We start from the raw sequence: 19,791 nt of genomic DNA, 5'->3' as shown, positions 1-19,791 counted from the left end.
TATGCTTTTCTTTGATTCTACTTTGCTATTCTTTCTTAGTGCCAAAATATTAAATGGGAATGGGAAGATTGTTGTTGGAAGAAGTCTCATAATCTTGGAAGTATCTAGTTAATAGAAACTTTTGTCATGATGCCTTGATTTTCTCAGTTTCTCCAGCTCAGCAGATTTCTAATACTTCATCGTTTACAGAGAACAGAAGAGTTTGTATGTGCAATGTCACAAGATCCATCTTTTACACTCTAGAGCAAGTGGGGGGTATAATGGGATGTAGGAATGACCTGTGAGAAAGGAGGAAGAGCCATAGACTACACAACCAACATGTAAAAGTCCATTGAAGTAGAGGGAATGTGGAAGGTGTTTTAGAAGGGACTCTTCCTAATATTCTGAAGACTAAAAGAAAAAGGAGAAATACTTTCAGACTTGCAAGAATCTGTTAATGCAACCTTACAATAAAGATAGAGCTAGTATTCATTATCGTGCTTCTTGTCTGAACTATATCTGATTCAGAGGTGGTATTCAGCTGATTCGGATTGGTTCTGGTGAACTGGTAGTGGAAATTTTGAGTAAATACCACCTCTGGTTGGCCCTGCCCTCCCGATCCTGCCTCCCTGTCCTATATTCCCTTGGTTTTTAGCTCAGCGGATTGCTGCACCTCAGCTGAGCTAAACAACAGCTTACCTCACCAGCTCTAACACCAAGGGTGGTCTTCGAATGCTGCCCGCAAAGTGCGTGTTAGGTGCACGTGCACGCAAAATGTGCGTGTGCGCGCAAAACGCGCTCTCATAGAACCAGTAGGAGAGGATTTGGAATCCCACTGTTGATCTGATTTTACCCAAAAACAGTTTTTAAGTAAAAAAAATAGTGGAAACAATTTTGTAGTAGTGGATGTCTTATCAGTTATGAAAACATACGAATACATATATTAGTTGTGGATATTAAATTTTAAATTTCTTTTGAGATTGTCATGCAACATCTCTTTTCTCTGTTTTTATATATGCCATAGTTTAAATTAACTGTACCAGCAAATGAACCCATTACTATCATTTGCTCTATGTTCACCATATTTTTCGGAGTATAACACTCACCATTTCCTCCCCTAAAAGAGGGTGAAAATTTGGGTGCGCCTTATACACCGAATGTAGCCCTGCCTACCCTTTGGCCTCTGCCTCCCAGCAATTTATCTCCTTGCAGCAAATGGGAAAATTTGCGGTTTGCGGGGCGGCAATAGGCTATGGCAATCCCTGCAGCCTGAAACAGCTGATCACGGGGAGGCCTGTGCTGAAACTGAAATTGAAAGTGAAACTACTGTTTGCTGCAAGGGGCAAATTGCTGGGAGACAGGCAGATTTTTTTTCTTCTTCTAATCAGGCTAAACTGAAACAGGCTGTTTGCTCTTTGCTGCAAGGAGGTAAGACAAAAACTATAAATTAGGTTTAGGTTTAGGTTTTATTAAATTTATAGACCGCCCCCTCTCCCCGTAGGGACTCGGGGCGGTGTACAGACTGTTCGTGTATAAAACAACAAAACATAACATAAAACATCAGACAAAATAACGCACACATACCCTCTGTATATACAACCCAAACTAATTAAATAATTAAAAACAATTCTAAAACCAGTTTAAAACCCCAAAATTTAAAATTTAGAAAGCCATCCAGGAAGGTCAGTAGTAGATGTTCCCTGTAAGTACAATTATAATTACAATTAGGCCAGGCCGGCTAGTCGAAACAGGTGGGTCTTGAGTTTCTTGCGGAAGGAGCGGAGATCCGAGGTGGTTCTAATATCGGTTCTAATATAAATGCCTATAGAATGTTAAAATTATTAGACTTATTTTTTAAATACTGATTTATTATTGTTCTAGACAACATGAAGAATCTTTTTAAAATAAATGCTTCATCTGAAGAGCCTCAGTGCTATTGTATCTTCTTTTAAATAGCAGAGAATAACGTATACTTCCAGAAAGCCAAATCAATTTTAACAGCATCTGTATAAGTATAGTCTGAAATGTAACACTACAAATAGTGTACATCATCTGTTTGCAGTTTGCTGCAAGGAGGAAAATTGCTGGGAGGCAGAGGCAGATTCCCCCCCCCCCTTGTTTTTCTCCACAAATGCTAAGTGTGTCTTATACTTCAGAGTGTCTTATACTCTGAAAAATATGGTATATATCACTTGTCAGCTCATAAGGAGAGAAGGCATTAGTGATAGGTAAAACATGTTTTTGAAATATTTTAGAGAAAAATATATATAGCTTGCTGTTCTGACCCCCGCCCCCCACACCTATGAATAAACCAGAATACAGGCTTGGCTGTTTGCCACTATTTAATTACTGAGATAACGAATCCTTTGGCTGAGGGCCCAGACAACTCACGTTCAATAGAGTAGCTTTGTAGCAACCCAGATAGTTCAAATGAAACAACGCAAATAGTCCAAACGAACAGACACGGCTAGAATACACAGATAGATTTTCTTAACTACTAATTCGAACGGTTGTTTCCTGCAAATGTCCCCTCCCAACGCCTCACCTATAATCTCTCTTGGAAGGGGCCAATTCACAACCACCTGTGCTTAATCATCTTCTGTGAGTCTGCCTACGGAGTTGCAGCTTCCGTTTCTCAGCCCTTCTCAATCTAGCGTCAGGGACAAACTGCCTTTGATCCTCCCCACTGCTCCATGCCTCAGGTGCCTCCTGGTGGCCAACCAGCCTCTCTGGTCCCTGCTCTGAGTCTGAACCCTGCACAGGGTCCTCCACATCATCCAGGTCAGACTCATATGGTTCCTCGCTATCCAAGTCCATCAGCAGCTCAACCGGATCCTGCTGGGCCACAACAGCTTGCGTACATTAAAAATAAGACATTGTAAAGGTGCTCTTTGTTACCCTCCCCCCTTTCAAAAATGCATATATAGGATATTTGGAGCACAAACCTTTGTTTTGAATTAACAAATCAGATAATACATTTCAAACAACCAACATTGAGAATCATTGGCTAGATTTGCACATGCTGAGCCATTGTTAAATGATGGTTGACTAAGGCACAATTAAGGTTTTACACACCTTATGAAAGCATAAGCCATTTTTATAAGCCACAATACATGGGTTCACATACTGCTCTTAAATAAACTACATTAAATTTGGTATAATATATGAACTCAGCCCCTTAATGGCTTGGTTGAATACCATTGTTCTGATGAAAACTAGAAATGCAGCCTTTCTTAGAAAAATGTCCATAAAATATCAGTTTAAAAAATGGTTCAAGAATGCCCTAATATGAGAGTTTGTAAAGAAGAATCCATGCCTACTAAGAAAATGTCTTGAATACCATCGCTCTGAGGGGTGTGGTTGAAAACCTGGAGGCATGCAGATGTGAAACTATATGCTGGAAGAAGATACCAGCGCATCATATGAACAGTACGGTTTTGAGATGTATGGATTCTCTAACAGCTATATTGAATGACGTGAAATGTACTAACAATGATACCAAGAATGCACATGTAAAAAAAAAAGACCTTTTATTGTGAAGGGAGAAGCAAACATCACCTGTTACAGGGAAAACAATAGACTTCAACCTCTTGTGAGGGGGCAGGATGCCCATTTTGCAGTTGTGGGATTGAATTGGTTGTGCTCTTGGTCACGTACTCATGTCTGACAGGATATGTGGATTGTCTGTAAGGAACCTTGATTCTTTGAATGGTGATAATTAACTCCTTATGTGTACTTTTACGTGTAACTAATTATCTTTTGGTGCTTTAGACTTTCATGTGTATTGAATAAATAGGGTGTGCTGGGCTTTGCTCGGGGCTACCTATCCCAAGGACAATCCTTGTGCCCAGTCTCTTTCATGGGTAGCCGGGAAAATCACCACAGCAGTGATATATCAATCTTTACAATCAACAGTGGACTTGATACCTACATGTCTACTCTAGACAAAACTTGCATTTACCCCCTTGGGTAATTAAGCCCCTTATTTGGGACTTAATTACCCATGGGGGTAACTCTCTCCAGGCAAAAGATTATTGGAGTGGTGGGTGAACTTTTTAAGAGCTGTCAGATCTGAAGTATCAGGGCAATTAAAATGTCCAAGTAGGAGGTTACGCCCCAACAAAGAGAAATTTAAAAGAACTTTCTGACGGTGGTTTAGGAAAATTGAAGAGGGTGGATGTGTCAAAACAAAGAAAAGGGAGAAGGCAGGGACAGAGAATGGGACAAGAGATTTACTAGGAAAAAATCAGACAATTAGAAATTGTTATATGGGAAAATACAAAGCTAAGATAAGGGGTTTATTCCTAAATATGGCAATAAAATGGAGTTGCTAACTGGTTGAATATGATATTGGAAAGATAATTAAACAAAGATTAAAATATATGGAATATGGACAAATATGAAACAGATGGGGAGATTGTGAAGCAGAGGTCTGTGATTCACTTTTATACATGATAATTAAACTGAATTGCTAATCGATTGAATATGACAATAGGACAATTAAGCATGGTTAAAATATATGAAACATGGACATATAGAGAACTTTTAAGATGATGAACAAAGTGAGATATGTACCTCTTGTTATTCTATATAGTAGATTAAGGGAATTGTAATGAACATTGAACAGTAAGGATTATTATTTGAAGACAATTAAGGGTGATCTAAGATATGGTAAAATGGAGAGGGAACATGAAATATACTTACAGTGGGAAACCATTGAGATTTAAAGACAGAAGCACAAATTGGGGGGGTGTAAGGATGTATAATTATATAAATATAATAATGAAAATAGCTAGGAATTGTAACCAGGTCTTCACCTCGGCAAAACTAGGCTGGGGAGGGAGGTGTTAAAGACACAATGACTATATATGTATACTTTTTTGTTCTATTTCTTTAAAAAAAGGAGGAAGATATATGTTAAAATTAAATATGTAAATTGAAAAGGAACTATAAATACCATCAACATAAAATGGAGATCACTCAGAAGCTGAAATACACCAAGCAAATGAGATGGAGAGTGTGAAGCAGAGGAGAGAGGCAAGGGAAGAAGAGAGGGATAGGAGAGAGGGTAGGATGGGGGGAAGAAGAGGAGAAAGGAGGAGTGGAAAGGGGAGAGAGGAGAAGGAGAGAGGAAGGGGAAGTGGAGAAGAGAAAAATGACAGAGGGAAGAAAGGAGGTTGGGAGGGGGAGGAGAGAAGGAGAAGAAAGTGATGGATAAGGTACAAATATGGTGTATGGAGAGCAGAAGAGCCAATAATTGTTTTTGGGAGTTGATGGTAAGATGAATTGATGTAAACATTTAATAATACAATACGATGTTGGCTATGTAATAGCCATGTGATTATATGTTATGAAAATGAAAAAAACAAAAAACTTTAAAAAATAAAATGTCCAAATTTGAGTGGACAGCTAATTAAATTTTTCTATACCTAGAGGCTGTTATGTGTATGTTTCCTGCACTATATTGTAGATCCATAGTAATTTAAAGGAAAGAATGTGTTAGTAAACATGGTTTCAAGAAATATCTGCTGCTTGAATACCATCTATAGAACATTTTGTACAATTTTTGAGTAATAATTTGATGTAAATTTTACAGATTTAGTCCACATACTTATTGCTGTATTGAAATTTTATCGCTAAAGTTTAGCATCTATTTATCATAGATTTTAATGTCTATCCGTCTTCATATCTCTATTCCATAAGCATCTATGATGTCCATTGGCAATGTGATGGGATCAATTTTTTTTTACTACCAGTTCTGTGGGTGTGGCTTGGTGGGGATAGCAGGGGAAGGTTACTACAAATTCCCCATTTCCTCCTGATCAGCTGGGACTTGGGAGGCAGAGAATAGATGGGGGCAGTGCCAGTCAGAGGTGGTATTTACAGGTTCTCCGAACTACTCAAAATTTCTGCTACTGGTTCTCCAGAACTTGTCAGAACCTGCTGAATACCATCTCTGATTGGCAAGGAGGCTTTGACTATTTTACTGCTTTTTAATTTTTTGCAGATTTCATTGATTGTCCTGTTACCCAGTTTCAATGTAGGAAAAACCTTCCAATTTACTAGATAGTCCTCAACTTACAACTACTTGTGTAGTGACCATTCAAAATTACAACAGCATTGAAAAAAGGGGTTTATCAGTCTTCACGCTTACAACCATTGCAGCATCCAGTCATGTGATCAAAATTAGGACGCTTGGCAACTGACATGTTTTTATGAGAGTTGCATTGTCTTAGGGTCATGTGATCACCATTTGTAATGTTCCGGCCAGCTTCTGACAGTCAGTAGAAGCCAGATTTCCTTACTGATCGCATGACTCATTTAACAACGGCAGTGATTTGCTTAATAACCATGGCAAAGAAACATTGTAAAATGCAACAACTCACTTAAGAACTGCCTCAGTAACAGAAATCTGGGGCTCAGTTGTGGTCCTCGGGGGAAGACTTGCCTGTACAAGTACAGATATTGGGGACATAATTCCCATAATTAAAAATAAAATTAATAAATATATGTGCTTTATTTTTAAGGGCATTTAATAATGAATGAATGAGTTATGAAAATACTTGAGGGATAAAACAGAGAAATAGGTTGAAAGAAACTTTTGTTCCTTCGGTCACCTCAGCAAGCGAAAGCCCTAGTAGGAGTGAGTTGATGGAACTATTAGCGCATGGTGTGCTGGAGCATCAGGATTTCCCATTTATCAGAGGCTAATCATATCCGGTCAGCAACAATCCCAGATAAGAGCAAATAAGTACAGACAATCCTAACGGGTTGTGATGTGAGGTTTGGAGTTTTGCAGTCCAGACATACTAGCCCTAGTTACTCTTAAAAGGCAAGGCAGAAAAGGCTCGGAGGGTTTGAAGGAGGGTTCATATCGGTGCCCCCCGCACGAGGCACTTCGTGCAACGGCGCGCCCGCACCGTAGAGAGGCAGCCCTGTCGTGGCGCGTGGAATCCACGGGAGATCCCGAAGGAAGCCGGCAAGGTAGGGCGGGGCGACGCTGCGGAGGCTGGAGCTGATGTCAGGCACGGCGGCGGCCGCTGCTGCTTCTGCGCGTAGTGCATTGTGGGCGAATCCCGCTAGCGGAGCCTCCTCCTCCTCCTCCCTTCTGCCGCCGCGGACCCATCCCGAGGCCGGTGCGGGAGGGAGGAGGATGCTCACCGGGCGGCCCCCACAGGAGGAGGCAGCAGCTTTCCAGACGGTCCCAGGCAAGGCAGGGAGCCACGCGCCGGTGCCGCACTGACCGAGGGCAGCTGGTAGAGGATGCACCACCCTCGCCAACGGCTGCGGCAAGGACCAGGTGAGCGCCGAGGGGACGGGCTGGCCTGCCCGGAGATTGGGGGATTTTTGAGGCGGGACTACGGCCCCGCTATCCCCCTAATCGAACACTTGGGGGAGCAAGGAGGGGGCTGGGGCCCAGGAGGTAGGGCCGTGCCTGGACCCCTCCTCTGAAGTGTGGCCTAGTGGTGCATTTTGGGAGTTGTAGTTCTCTCTCTCCTTCGAGGGGGTGGGGGGCAGAGACGGAGACTGGAGGCTCGGCGTGGCGGGGATCTTAACCTCCCAGGATGCCTCGGGGTTGGATTGACGGTGTGTTCGGCCAGTCGCGGTTCGGAGCAGCCCCTGAGTGGGGTGGAAACGGCCGAAGGCTGGAAGCGTGTTTGGACGAACTGCAGTGCAGGCAGAGGGTGGAGTGGGAGGGGGGAGGCGAGGGGGCGGAGCTTTTGAAGGGCGGGCCTCGTGGTCTACCTGAGATGCTGTGGGCGGGGCTCTGAGGTTGACTTTTGTCGTCCTGGGAAACGCTTAGACGGTGGGGTGGAAGTAAATGGAAGCGCCTGAGCATCTTTTTTTAAAAAAAAACAATGATGGGTGTGTAGACGGAGAACATGAGTCATTGGTCTGAGTTGGGACCGCTCGGGTGAAATAATCATATAAAGTTTTTGTATGGAAGATCTGCCCTTTTCCAAAAAAGTGGAACTGTTATTTCTTTCTTAGTGGCTTTGGAAATTTTCAGACATTCCAGAAATCTCTACTTTTTGGAAAACTTACATTAACTTTATGAAAAGAAGAAAATGGTGATGTTCAGATTGCTGGGTGTGCACACACACTCACCTTTCCTCAAATTTGCTTGAAGTAGATATGCCCCTGTATGCCATTTCAAACGTAACCCAATTTGTTAATAGGAGCATATTTTTAAAATGATTATTCCTGGACGGATGCACAGACTGCTGCTTTAAATAAATGTTGAAAGATACGATTGGATTTTGCAAAAAAGGCTGGGATTGGAGATTAGGAAATTATGGTGGAGTATTAATGGCAAATTTACTTAGATGTGGTGACTTTTTCTCCCTGATTCCTTTGAGTTGTTCTTAGGAGGGGGGATGCAGATATGACAGAAAGGCTTTGCAGCTTGAGCTGAATAGATAGCATAGTTTTGTTTGGGATGAAATTTCTGATTATCTAATAACAAAACTTTTATGTGACAGTAACAGTTTAGTCTCAGGTTCTTCATACTTTTAGATTGAAGTTTTGTATTTGCAAATGAGAACATTTCTTTTATTATTCCATTAGGTACTATAAACCATTGTTATCTCCTTTTTTTAGATCAATTTCTTTTTATCATTAATCATCTGTTCTTATTTTTATACATCAGTTTTATTTGGAGTGGTTTCTAATCTGTTATCTCTTCTAAAATACAATATTTCACTACACATATGTCTTGCAGATACAGTTGTCTGCAGTGATACACAATCTTGTCACTTCTTAAGTTTTGAATGTCATAGTTCTGCGTTTGGGAGAAAGTTATGTTAAATATTTGTAATTTTGTTGCCAGCTTCATATATTTCAAGGCATAATCTAGAGATTTGGTCACTGTGAGAATATAATTGGATCCTGGATCACCCTGCTCAGTGTTTTATTGTGACAGTTCTGATTGAGAAAGAAGTTTAAGTAATCCAGGAAATTGAATTTTCATTTCAAGAAATTTATGTTTTGTTGTGGGTAGATATTATGATATAGAGACATTAGAACATTTGAAAGATGATTTGAACCAGACAATTTAGGCCAGGATTTCATACAAACCTTGATTAATTTGATGATTTCTTAAATTTTTATGTTAGATTATTAAATACAGAATTTAAATTTGTTTATTTAAATATGCTAGGGACTGAATTTGAGATAGCAGAAAATATTTGTCATTAAAATCAGTTTTTTAAAAAAGATTCTGATACTGTTAAAGGAATTATTGATGCTATATGCAGTGATTGGCACGTTTATGCTAATGTCCCAGTATGGTATTTCCAGACACTAAAGTAATTGAAAATTAAACTGCAAACTTCATAGTGTTATATAAACCTCAGGTTATTAACATTTAGACTACAATGCCATTCTGAGTGTGCAATCTCAAAAATAATTTTGTAAAACTCTAATAGCATTCTAAAATGATTTACAAACTAAAAATGTTTGATTAGAACAATATTTTTCCTGAAATTATAAGAAACTGTGTTCTATAGAGGAATATCAAACACAGTATTTTGCCTGAAGGTGGCCTTCTAAAATTTTGGGCAGAGGTTTTCCTAGCTTTGATGGCAAAGTCAAGGGCTGAATTTGATCCCTTTAGATATGAAACACTGTATATTATATCTCTGACCTGCAACTTCTAATAACTGGAAGCTTATGCATTAGAACATTGTACTAATATTAATGTGTTTACAGCAAACATAGACACATTTTCTCTTGTTCCTCTAGAAGGCCGGTCCAATCAATATAATTGATTGCTAAGGAGCTTATATCAAAAGAAAGTGCATAAATAACGCATCAAATTCATGTCATTTGGTGATATTCATTTAAATAGATGGCTTAAAAAGATTGGCCAATATAATAAAATGTATGGTATCATAGAGCCAGCTTACCTAATGAAATACTCCAGTTTTTATCCAAAAGACTATTGGTAGTATTTTAATTTTTATTATTTCTAATATGAAATCATCTGCCAAAACGTCTATATAATGCTACAAGGTGTTATATGTTTTCTTATGTTTTGGGAATATAGACATACTCCTCTTCTTAAAAATACGTTTCTCAGTTTTTATATTTTTACTGCTTTTACTAACCGTCAAGTTAAATTACCGTATTTTTTCAGAGTATAAGATGCACCGGAGTATAAGATGCACCAAGATTTTGAAGAGGCAAATTTAAAAAAAAGTAGGTAGGTAGATAGAGGGATAGAGAGGGAGAGAAAGAGAGAGAAATACAGTAGGTAGGTAGGGAGAGAGAGTGTGTGTAGTAGGTAGGTAGATAAAGGGATAGAGAGAGAGAAATGGAGAGATAGAGAGAGTGTAGGTAGGTAGGTAGAGGGATAAGGAGAGAGAAATAGAAAGAAATAGAGAGAAATGCAGTAGATAGGGAGAGAGAGAGAATAGGGAGGTTGGTAGGTAGAGGGATAGAGAGAGAGAAATAGAGAGAGAAATACAGTAGATAGGGAGAGAGAATAGTTAGGTAGGTAGATAAAGGGATAGAGAGAGAGAAATAGAGAGAGAAAGAGATAGAGAAATACAGTAGGTAGGTAGAGAGAGAGAGTGTGTGTGTAGGTAGGTTAGGTAGAGGGATAGAGAGAGAGAAATAGAGATAGAGAGAAATACAGTAGATAGGTAGGTGTTTCTACTGGCACAGCACTTGATCAATGTAATTCTCATCAATCAGTGAAAGAGGTTTCCAAAGGGGGGAAAAAGTGTTTGCACTCTGTAAACCTCCCAAAAACAGCCCGTTTTTTTTCTCCCAAAAAAGGAATGAATATGAATATCGGGAGGGGGGGGGCTTGCAATTTTTATTTTTATTTTTTAAAAATTGATTTTTATCCACCCTGGAAACCATCACTTGATAACAATTTCCAAAGCATATGAGCAGAAAGATGCTGTTGTGTGGGCTTCTATTAACATTTAGTCATCCATTCTAGAAAGCAGAATCCTGGGCTAGATCTGCTTTGGTTTGAACTAGGATGGTTGTTACAATCTTGTCACTGCTTTTGGAAACAACCCCATCAATTCAAAGCTGTATTCAGAGAGATAAATATAGTAACAAGTAGCCTGTGTAGAGACTTGAAGAAGCAATTCACTTTGTGCATTTGATGAAACTCCTTCAGTGTTCCTTCACAAAGTGGAACCTTCTTGTGAATATTGCATTCTGCAATGATTGAAACAACCATTTTGCTGGCTTTGGACACTTTTCTGTGTATTTCTGTGTTTTTTTTCCTGGTAAGAAAGCCACCCTCTTTGATCCTTTAATTAATGGTATTTGAGGTAGAGTACCTTCCTTTCCCACTTTACAACACTACTTTACTTAAGTGATTGCAGCTGAAATGGTTCTGCAATATTTTATTCATTTATAGTACATTTTATCCTTCTTACTGTAGAAGCATTTTGAAGTGTTATACTATAAGGCAGTGTACACTTTGAAAATGATCTGGAAGGAGTGCTTTGGACTAGAACTGTGAACTGTTTTCTTACAATGGTTCCATTTTTTTCCCCAGGCTTGAATCTGGTTCAAGAATATTTTGGCATGTTTTAGATAAGGACTGTCAAATTCAAGGCCCGGGAGGGGGGGGGTCAGACGCGGCCTGCAGGGTGTTTAGATCTGGCCACGGGGCCACCCTGGAAACAGCAGAGGCCTGTGGTGCCTCCTGAGCTCCATTTTAGCTGACAGAGGGTTGCAGGAGCTTGTTGCAGTCAAAAACGGAACTTGAGAGCCCATTTTTGCTGGTAGTGCTTGGACCTCCACAGGTGCCCCGACACAAGTGACATTGTGCTGGACATGTCCACCTTGGCGGTGCCCACCCGGGGCCCCCAAGGTCAAACACAACCCTGATGTGGCCCTCAATGAAATAGAGTTTGACACCCCTGTTCTACTTGTTTCCTTGCACAGATTATTTTTCTTGATGATTTTCAACAACTTGATATTATCATATCTTGCTTGAGCATAGGAAATTTTTACTGAATTTAAAGAGTAATATACATGAATAGGAGTAAATTGTTAATCTTATCGAGGCTTATATTCATTAACATCAGAGTAGGATCTCATAATTTACAGAATTTCCTTTTGATTTTCTCACACTGATTGTTTCAGTGATAGATTTGATTGAAAAGTCATGTTTAATTTCACTTAAAATTAATCTGTGGGAAAAGCCAGGTTAGTTATTAGACAAAACAACAATGCTTTTCACTAATATTTTTCATTTCTTGAATTACCAGTTCTTAATGATATTCTGATCCTGCTCTTGATAGCCCTCAATGAATTATTTGTCCATGATTATCTAGGAAAATTATATTTTATGACCTTCGGCCAAGTAGACGAAATATTTTTATCAAACAAAGCAAACATTGATTAGCGGGTTTTGGAAATTAATAAAAGTGATGGTGGAAATGGTAAGCTTACATTGTTTACCAGAAATGCCAGCTTCATAGCCTATTTCTTTAAAGCTGCAGTTAGGTGCATGAGGGAATATGTTATATTTCTTTCTTTATATAAAGCTCATACAGTATGTGTGGGATGCATGAGGAAGGCAAGCATCCCCTTTTCAATACTACCAGAAATGTCAGAGTAGTTACTTGTAGCAACTAAAAGATGGAAAATCTTAGTCATGAATTTCAAAATTCTGTTACTTTACCCTACAGGAATAAAGGGTATTTTTGGAATTCATGCTACTTCTCTTTTTTTGGTCTTGCCCTACCACAAAAAGCTGGGAATAGCATAGCATAGCATAGCATAGCATAGCATAGCATAGCATAGCATAGCATAGCATAGCATAGCATAGCATAGCATAGCACAGTGGTCGGCAAGCCGCGGCTCGCGAGCCACATGCGGCTCTTTACACACTTTAATGCGGCTCTTCTGTGTGCCGGGCGCCTGCTCCCCTCCCTCCTCTCGGGCGGCCGCCCCAAAAGTCAGGACTCTGCAGCTAGCCTCTGTCAGTGCGCGCCCTGTGTGCAGCCCCGGCGGCCGGCTCCACACAGCTCCAGTCGGGTCAACTGTTCCCTCTAAGGTGCGCGTCTGCGCGGCCGCGCACGTCCCTAGAGTACGCCGTGCAGTAATTTCTAAGTGCCGCACAGCGCCAGCGTCGCGTACGGTCTCCAGCCAGCTCCAACTAAAAGCAGTTCATTGCCGCCTGACTAGTGACTTCAGGATTCTCCTTAATCAGTGTAGGTCAGAAATAAAAAAGGGAAAGGGGCACTTCAAAACAAGCGCCCCTTTCCCTTTTTTCTTTTCGACCCACAATGATTAGGGAGGATCCTGAAGTTGGGCGGGGACGAGAAGCAAGGAGGGAGAAAAAGAAACGGAGGCTAAGGAGCCCCCCGCCCCCTCCCAGCAAAAATCTAACCGGGGAGCCGGGCGGGCAGTAGCAAATTAGCCGATCACGCCGCGTGATCGGTTAATTTGCTACTGCCCACGCGGCGTGATCGGCTAATTTGCTACTGCCCGCCCGGCTCCCCGGTTAGATTTTTGCTGGGAGGGGGCGGGGGGAAGCTCCTTGGCCTCCGATTCTTTTTCTGCCTCCTCGCTTCTCAGCCCCGCCCGACTTCAGGATCCTCCCTAATCATTGTGGGTTGAAAAGAAAAAAGGGAAAGGGGCGCTTAAAGTTTCAAAATATTGGAGCAAAATATCGCTTCAGAGGCAACAGTTCTCATGGGGAGTTAGCCCTGGAGTTTCACTGCCCCACCCGGTCAAGCCTCGCTTTCCGCGCATGCCGCGTGATCAGCTAATTTGCTACTGCCCGCCGGCTCCCTGATAAGATTTTTGCGGGGGGGGGGAGAAGCTCCTTGGCCTCCGTCTCTTTTTCTCCCTCCTCGCTTCTCAAAAACTTATTGAAACTAAAAACAGTGTACCATCCTATGTATTTTCAGTTTTAAAAATGTGGCTCTCAAAATAAATTTCAATCGTGGTTTTGGCGAGATTTGGCTCAGTTGAAAAGAAGGTTGCCCACCACTGGCATAGCATAATAATAAAAACTTGTCAGAGTGTCTGTCTGCCCCGCTTTATACTAAACAAAGTTAAGGTGCAGCTATTTTGAGTTTCTTATGCTAGTGTACCCTTTTTCAGAACCGAATTGTCTTTTATCCTTTCAACAATTCTTTGGTCCCTTCCAATTGCTAGATCTACATTGTGCTTGTTATACTCATTCTTATAATTCCATCCAGTAACATTAAGTCCACTGGGACCTACATAATCAAATCTGTTTCCCTAAATTCTGAAATCAACAGATTTTACTGAGATGGTCTGATCCCTGATGACTATATGAAATTTTTTGTTTTATGTTTTTAACCATGTAGTCGTGTCCGACTCTTGGTGACTTTATAGGCAGTGCTCTCCAGTTTACCCTGTCAAGCACAGCTTCTTTCAATTGTTGAATGTTCAACTTCCTATCAGTTACCGAGTCAGTGTGTTCTTTACTTGCCCCTAATTTGTCCATTCCTAGTATCATTGCCTTCTCCAATGAATTTGGAATTTACCTTGCCTTAAATATTTAATTTCTCATTCTAAAATAAAATATTTCATCCAAAATGTTTCAGGAGGATTTTGGGGAAATCATTCATAGATGTTTCATTAGGATCTCTCATAAAATCCTATGTATGACTCAGCATTTGCCAAATAAAATCTTGCTTGACAGCACCTATAAATGCTGTGGGGAAAGGAGATGCAAGCATTGTATGTTATTTCTTTGTAGCACTGGGCAGGCAGGCAGAACTGAAGTGGGAAAGCTGATTTCAAGTGAGTGAGGGTGCACATGTTGCAATTAGGTAGCACCTCCTTAAAACTGAATAGATCTTTTTGTGTGTTGCAGCAACCTTGTGGGTTGCAAATTCTTTAGGAGTTGTTGACAGGTGCTGTGTGAATGCCCTGGATATGCTGAATATTTTTTCCTCTTTAGATCTAGGCTGTTCCTCAGTTCTTCTTTGCTTTGGGTATATCAAAGCAGCTGCCAAGATTCTCCTATGTTGCAGTGGGATATAAATTCACTAAATAAATAAAATATATGTCTTGATAATCAGCTCTGATTAATATTTTAGTGGTTTAATGGAGAATTCATGACACCCCCCCCCCCAAAATAAAATAAAATACTGATATTAGGAAAGGATCTGGAAACAGTGTTTATTAATACTGGAGATTCTGTATCTTCAATACTTGTTATGTATGTAAAAACAGATATATTTCAATGTGTGATGTGACAGAGCTAATGATGATAGTACTATTTGAATGTAGTATTCCAAGTTTATACAGGCTAAAGCTCTTTTCCTGATCTGTGAATTCTGCATTTTTCCAGAGCTTGAATCCTGTGATGTAAGAAATTTCTAAGGGGAAAGTCTTTCCTGAGTTCAATGAGAAGCAGACATCCCAGAGGACAGGAGGCCAAACAGCAGAGGTAGGAACTATAGCTGTTATTTGATCGGAATTTTGTTATTTGATTAGAATGTTATTTCATTGGAATTTTGAGAGATATTCAAATATTTTTCAATATTTTTACTTGAGAAATAAATATATCAAGATCAAGATTGAAATCGCTGCTCTCCTCCTGTTTCTACGACCTAATGTTAAGATTTGAAATATTTTATTGGTTGTCAGCTTTAGAGGTTTTTTTGTGAGGGTTACATTTGTTCTTGTGACCTTTAAAATAATGTGTGTGTCAGAAGACATAGTAATAGTAGGGACAGAAAATATAATTGTGCTATGGTGATGCCAAATGGTAATTTCAATGAATTTCATGTTGATAATTGATACAATATGGTAGCTTACATAAGATTTGGCAATGTGGCAACAGCCAAAGAGTCTGCAGCATCTGTAGATGGCATCTCATGTAGAGAAGGTGTGTATATATGTGGATGTGAGGATTAGATTTTGTCCCACTTTAAAATCATACTTGTATGTGCCCCTGTTTTTGCATAATGGTGCCTGGTACTGAAAAGATTGCTGATTCCTGAGGTAGTTTGGATTTAGACTGAGGATATTTGATTTTAAACCTTCACTTGGCTTTAAGACTACCTAGGTTCCCATAACCATTCAGCTTACCATATAAGGAAAAGCTGAATAAAAATATGCTACTATGTGTCTAAAGAAGGCTAGCATGTAAATGTGAAATTTGTCTTGCAATGTGTGTGTGGTCAGTGAAAAGTCATGATGATTGCTGGAACTGTAGTTGAGGGTTTGCTTTTAATCCTCATCTTCAGAAGCTTTCAGAATATTTTAGTTTTCTTTAAACCCTTTCTGTTTTTTATATTCTGGGCAAGTAGAGAAAGCATTGCTTTGCATTTTGGGAGGATGACTTAGATCCTTGCAACTTTCTACTGTTTGTCCCCTTTATTCTGAGAGGGAATAAATCTTATCAAAATCCTTTCAGCATGCTGGGAATTTTCATTCTGCTCTACAAATAGGTGTCCAGTATAAGGTTTGTATTAATTATTACATACTTTAGGAATACTATACTCCTTTTAAATGGTCAAATAACAGGTATGGTATACAATCTGTGATAGTGGTAGAATCATGGTTTCCAATAACTTGAATAAATATTGCTTATTCTAATTCATAGGCTTCCTGAGGTGAGGATGTATCCTGAAATAACCTGGGATACTGCAGTTCTCCAGCACAAAGCACTTTAAAGTGTTTCACAGGACCTTTAGTAAGATGGTGAGAGTGTTTTCCGTAGCTTTTGTTTGATGAATGGAGGCCATAGAGCATTCTGAAGAGATTTTGGATGTTACTGTCTATATTTTGGCTACAGCAGACTTCATCTGACAGAGTCTTTAGTGCTGAACGCCGTAGACTCCATATTTAAAGCTTTTTTTTCCTTAAAGATACAACGTGGAACAATTTTCCTAGGCCCTAATTGTTCTGAGTTTATAATTAAGTGATTTATGCAGCACTTGAATTTGAATTACAGCGTGACTTGACAGAGAGCTACTAATTATATAAAACAGGGTTATAACCTGCATTTGTTTAGCTGTCCTCCATGTAGGGGGCATCAGCTGATTGCTGTACTGAAAATAATACTCTAGAGGGTTTTTTAAAAAAAAACTCAACTTTTTTTCCTGCCTGTTCTATTCAACTGCCTGTTTTAACCTAATTATTTCTATTGTATATGGTGTTCCAATTTAGTTCCTAAAGAAGCAGCTGCTACTGATAATCACCAATGGTGTTAGCTTTCTCACTAGGACACCAGAAAAGCAAACAATTTTAATACCTCAATGTTTTGGCTTATTGTAATACATGAGCTTGATGCCAGGTAGAGAAATTCTTCTGACATCCTATGAATATAGACAAGCAAATCAACAAAAGTAGTTGCAATAAAAATGGAAAACCAAAATTATACTGAAATGTCCCAGACTGTGTTCTAATATAGAAAAGGAAAAGTCAAATGGGATTGCATTTTCTAGCTAGCTGATGACAGAGACCATATCCATGGATAGTTTCCTAAAAATTAATGATATCAGTTTTCTAATGTCTACCTTCCATTACCTCTATTCTCTGAAAGTATTTTTGGATTAAATCTATATATCTTAAGTTATGGAAAACTAGAATTAGTGTGTCTGAGAGAAAGGTTTTAAAAGACTTATTCTCCAAATTCTCTTCTCAATGTTTGCCTACTTTTCTTTCTGACTGCAAGAAATATTTTTCAATCTGCAAGTTTAGCTTTTGAAATGGCAGGTGGTTGCTGGGGTGCTTGAAATGCTGAGCTGGGTGAATGAGTATCCACATCCAATCTTTGATGTGGTTAGCTGTGATTATTATAAGAATGCACCAAGAATATAGAAAATCTAAAAAAGAGACAAATATGCCACATCATGCATTAGCAGTCCATTGACAATTCAGCATTTTAACCCTATTCAAGTGTATTGGAATTTCTGGTCCTGAATTGTTGGAAGTTGGTGAGGCTGGAAACTTTGCTGGAGATTTCAAAGGGTATGTTAGACGCAAGGATTAAATTGACATTCCTATATAGCCTAAAGGGATAATGCGATAAACTTGCTAGCTGTTACTGAGCTAAGAAAAAGAGCATACTGCTTCATGCTTTAGTTCAACGGACAAAAATAGTAGAATGACTTAACTTTTTAAATATGCTTAAGTTCTTGAACAGCCTGAAAATGCTGATAACCAAATTGCTTCTAAGATATGGTTGGCCCAAGCCAGTCCTGATTTGTATGTTTATGTGTGAGTGTGTGTGAAAGAGGGAGAGAGTTTAGTAAACACTTTGGCCTAATAAATGCATGCTAAATCAGGATTTTCAACTATTTGGTTGAACAAGGTGTGCTGGTCTAATTTGCATATATAATATGAAGAATCGGTTTACACATCAAGCTAAATCCAAAACAATAAAATCACATTATTGTTTAGATATTAACCAGGCCATTGGGTAATTTTGCTTATGAATCTCATAAGGTGCAGTGCATGTTGCAGCTTAGTTTCATGAATGATTTTGTTTGTGGACATTTAGTTAATTCATAAAGCAACAGAGCCAGCAAAGGGATTTAAAAAAAAAAAAAAGAACTTAAAATTTGTACTTCTTAGTGTTGGCTTACTAACCCTTTTTGTCAATTGGAAACAGAATTGAATGCAATTACTTTGGCTTCACAAGTATCTTTTATGTTGGGAATAAAAATATTTCTTATTCTGCTTTTCAAGTAAAACAAAAACAGGTACCAAAATCATTTCAAGAAACAGCAAACTACAAATATTAAACTCAGTTCATCAATAACCCAGTAAAAATAATGTAACAATATTATAGAAACCATATTATAAAAAAGAAGTCATGATAATTAAACATATGCGAATAGTTGTATTAAAACAGCAAAAAAGGCGTAAGAAGAGAAATTGGCTACTTCCAAAGGGTCTTTTTTGTTTGTTTTAAGCTTCGCATGAGCAGCATTTGGCTGACCTTACTTAGGCTGAGAAGCTGAACTATTCAAGCTTAGTTAATAATTGATTGGGAAACTATCAAGGCATCATCACTGGGAGTTGGGTGTTATTCAACCAGAACATTTTAACCACTTTTTAATTTGTTCTTTTCTTAAAATTTAGTTTGGTTTAGCCTTGGAACAAGGGCTTCCTTGGAGAAGATTCAGTAGTACCGATGTTGCTACTAGAAAAAACAAGCTCATAATGCCTCTACTATTTACATATTGCTATTTGTAAATGTGGTCTTACAGAGTTGCACTTCAGATGCTTGATTGAGTGATTACTGTATTATGTGCAGAAGGAAATTATACTACGTTGATTAGAGTTTAAAGTAGTAACCAGCATTTGGAATAATTGAGTAGGCAGCTATTGTAGAATAAAACAGTACTGGAGTAAAATGTTCTATAAGCCAGACTCTGTCAAATTCCTCATGGCAGTGCTTTCTATAAGGATGATTCAGTCCTCCCCTCCCTTTTTAGTTTCCAGTTGACAGCTGCAAAACAGCTTGTTGGTGCTTTGCTGTCTTTTGGAATATAGACATTCATGGAGCTTGGGAATCCCAGTAAGTTGCTTGTTACTACCATGTTTTTCTAGGAAACCTATTACAGAAAAAAAGAGGGCTATTGGCTTACTGGTAATGGAAAATTCAATATATTCTTTCACTGTGAGTAGGATAATTTTAATTCCCAAATCACCATTTCCCAAACTCTGATTGTTATTAACTGTAGATTTCTACACAAGTTAAAATCTCCAAAAGTTCATTAAGGGCAGTCATGTGGGAACATAATATAATAATCTAGAGATTTAAAAAAATCTGTATTTTAGCCAATCATTGCATTTTAACTTGTTTGATGAGCAAATTAGGATAACATACTTAAT

General features: G+C 39.0%; 1 protein-coding gene across 1 annotated transcript in view; it reads left to right on the top strand.

Annotated features, from left to right (window-relative positions):
- Positions 1–7,057: 7,057 nt before the first annotated feature.
- TTBK1 (tau tubulin kinase 1) overlaps positions 7,058–19,791 on the top strand; it is a 113,071-nt gene continuing 100,337 nt past the window's right edge. Inside the window, exons 1-2 of the mRNA XM_081940763.1 lie at positions 7,058–7,279; positions 15,290–15,388. The gene's annotated coding sequence lies outside the window, so the exon portion shown is untranslated. The remainder of the gene's footprint in view (positions 7,280–15,289; positions 15,389–19,791) is intronic.

Source organism: Natrix helvetica (genome assembly GCF_964273705.1).
Source record: "Natrix helvetica genome assembly, chromosome: 2".
Lineage (NCBI taxonomy): Eukaryota > Metazoa > Chordata > Lepidosauria > Squamata > Natricidae > Natrix > Natrix helvetica.
Note: the sequence above shows the minus strand (reverse complement) of the source record. Positions and strands in the feature narration are given on the sequence as shown.